We start from the raw sequence: 3,145 nt of genomic DNA on the forward strand, positions 1-3,145 counted from the left end.
GGCATGCGCCACCATGCCGGCTCATTTTTTCTATTTTTAGTTGTTTGGCTAATTTCTCTCTATTTATAGTAGAGATGGGGTCTCACTCTTGATCAGGCTGGTCTCGAATGCCTGAGTTCAAGCAATCCTCCTGCCTTGGCCTCCCAGAGTGCTATCACCTGTCATATTCTTGAGTTTCCACCTGATCTTCTTCAAAAGAGTCCAAACCCTTTCCATACTTCACCCTTGTTCTCCAAAATTTCTCACCCAGTGGCTGCATCCCAATTAGAAGAGTCAGAGATTCTAGAGTTTAAAGGCGTTTCAAAGATCATCTAGTCTAACTACCATACATGTTGGAATTCACCCCTCCTCCCTGACATATTTGGTAAATAAATAACTTTGTTCTCTGCACAAGTTGTTTTTTGTTTTTCGAGACAGGGTCTCGCTCTGTTGCCCAGGCTGGAGTGCAGTGGTATCATCATAGGTCACTGCAGCCTCAAACTCCTGTGCTCATTAGGTCAATGCTGTCCAATAGAACTTTTGGTGACGATGAAAATGTTTTGTATCTGTGCTGTCCAATACATAGCCACTGGTCACATGTGGTTATTGGGCACTTGAAATATGGCTAATGAGAATGAAAAACTGAATTTTTAATTTTATTTAATTTTAATTATTTTAAACTTAAATAGCTGCATATAGCTAGTGGCTGTCACATTGGGTAGTGCAATTCTAGATGTTATACCTCTAATAACATAGTTTAATTTTGTATTGTTTTGGAGTAGCCATAGATTCACTTTGAGTTTATTTCTCTGAAAACCCTCAATTCTTTACTGATGCTAAGTTAATCCATTGTCACTTGTCATGTAAGTACAACTGTCATATAATGAGAGAAATCCATTTTGTGTTAACTAGGGAAAGCATGTCCTCTGTCATTCTTGATTCTGTGGCTATCTATGTATTCTGAGTCTAGCTCAGGCTTCTCTTCTGATTGTACTTCCTGGTCTCCTGAATCCAGCCCTGGAGTCTGGAATCCAGCATCTAAGAGGATTTTCTGTAGGTCTTCTGCCTGGTCTTACATTATGTATGTGATTTGTGTGTTCTGTAAGCATATACAGAGCACCTAACAGGTGCCAGGTGGGAGCTGTGCTGGGTTCTGAGCAGAGAGGTAAGAAAGACACAATACCTTCTCTAGCATGACGAGTATCCTGCTGTAATCTGCCAGTTTGGGGGTTCTGGTTCTTGTCCTTGACTCCATATCTCAAGTTCAATATCCTGATCTTACATCTTATTGTTTGAGTGCGTATGAGGATGGGGTGGGAAGTTGAGCAGGAAGGAGAAAGAGGAACTGAGAGAAATATTGTGGAACTCTGAGGAAAAACAGATCTAGCTTCCTAGAGCAATAGCACATTTTGTTTCTGTCAGGAGAAATAAAACCCTCACAAACAGGTGTTTCCATAGCCAGCAGTCAACTTGCCTAGTCATCGACATGTGTAATCATTCTCCGCCTTTATGTCTCCACAGCCTTCTACCTCATGTTCAAACATAACCAACAAAAAGATATTCTCGATTTGTTTCCATATTTGTTTTCCTGACTTTTCTAAATGACCAAGGCCAGGCAATGATGGTTTCTATAGATTCTGTATATAAGACAGTGCCAATCTCATCAGGAATTTACTGATTGAAAAATATACACCTATTGGCCCTCAGTCAGGCCAGGGGAAGGGAGTAGACAAGGGAGATGGGTGGACCTTAAGGAGAGAGGGCAGAGGAAGCTATTTGCCCAGGGGCAAAGAGGTGCTGCTTTGCTTCTCTGAAATCCATCACAACTAGGTCTGGAATATGGGTTTTCATACTTCCAAATAGCTGCCAAATTGCCCCAAACAGCCCTTAATCGACCAGAGTTAGTTGGCTCACTGCAACCTCAAACTCTCAGAACTCAAGCAATCTCCTGCCTCAGCCTCAGGAGAGTCACAGTAAAAAAATGTTTTAAAAACACAGGAACCCTGATTCCTGAGGTTCCTTCATCCTGGTGTTTTAGGTTTCCCTGTGTGTGCAGAAGGCTCTCCTTGGGGATTCACCTCCACTGTGTCTTGGGTAGATGAGTTTCCATGACACCATCCCACACTCTCCACTCAAGCAGGCAATCTTTGTTTGTATTGCGCCCATGACATGCAGAGCCCCTCAGGTGATAGGCTGAGGAGGGTTTGAGGTGTAACTGTGAGCCAAGTTGTTAAACAACGCTGACTCCATGACACCTCGTGGGCACTTACATATAAGAGAGTTACTCACACGTTGTAGGCCCTTCCATTTCACTACGGTGCTTTATAAGAGATTCTCACATTAAGTAGGAGATTGGACAATATAAAAAGATCCCTTCTCTAGAGGTAATATTGTATGATGCTATGAATACAAAATTTCAAGAACTCTTTATAACTAAGGACACTTCCGGCAAATGCAATGACGTCCACATCTCTGCAGTGAAACACGGATCACAGAGGATTTCTGGTCATTATCCTGCTTCATCTCCTCAACAGTCCTGGGGCGCCACGTTAGCAGCTTGTGAAGGGGTCGAGCCAGGGCTTGTGTTCCAATCTTCTTCCTCCAACACCCCTTAAATTCCACTACACTGCACGGAAAGGGACTATTGTTACCAAATGTAGATTATTAAATATGTTTTTTCTACTCATGACAGTAAATTTAATTCTGTTTAGTACACTTAAACAAACATTAGTAGGGAGAGCCTGTGCTGAAGGTGGGGCACTGTACTTGACAGATCTTTGTTGAGCAGCAGTACTTTGGGGACACAGGGCATAGATGGACAAAGCATGGGGAGCCACAGGCCACCAACAGGACATACTCCTAAAGTTTGAGACAGGGTTAGACAATGTATTGCATGCAAATTAAGCTGATTAGGTATCTAAACCACGGTTGTCATTCCAGAACATTTTCAAAGACAATGCCAATTAAAGAATGGGTTCCCCCAAACCTCATTAATGATACTAAAATGTATCTGAGCTAAACTGTAGCATGACTGAGGTAATGCTACCACAATGGAATGATGGCATATGGGGTGGATGGATTGGGGTTAGACACCAGAGAATTGTTTTGGGTCCCCTGCACTGACTCTTGAAAGCAAGTGACTGGACCATGGTAACACAGATGGGAA

Source organism: Propithecus coquereli, unplaced genomic scaffold (assembly GCF_000956105.1).
Source record: "Propithecus coquereli isolate 6110/MARCELLA unplaced genomic scaffold, Pcoq_1.0 Scaffold189, whole genome shotgun sequence".
Taxonomy (NCBI): Eukaryota; Metazoa; Chordata; class Mammalia; order Primates; family Indriidae; genus Propithecus; species Propithecus coquereli.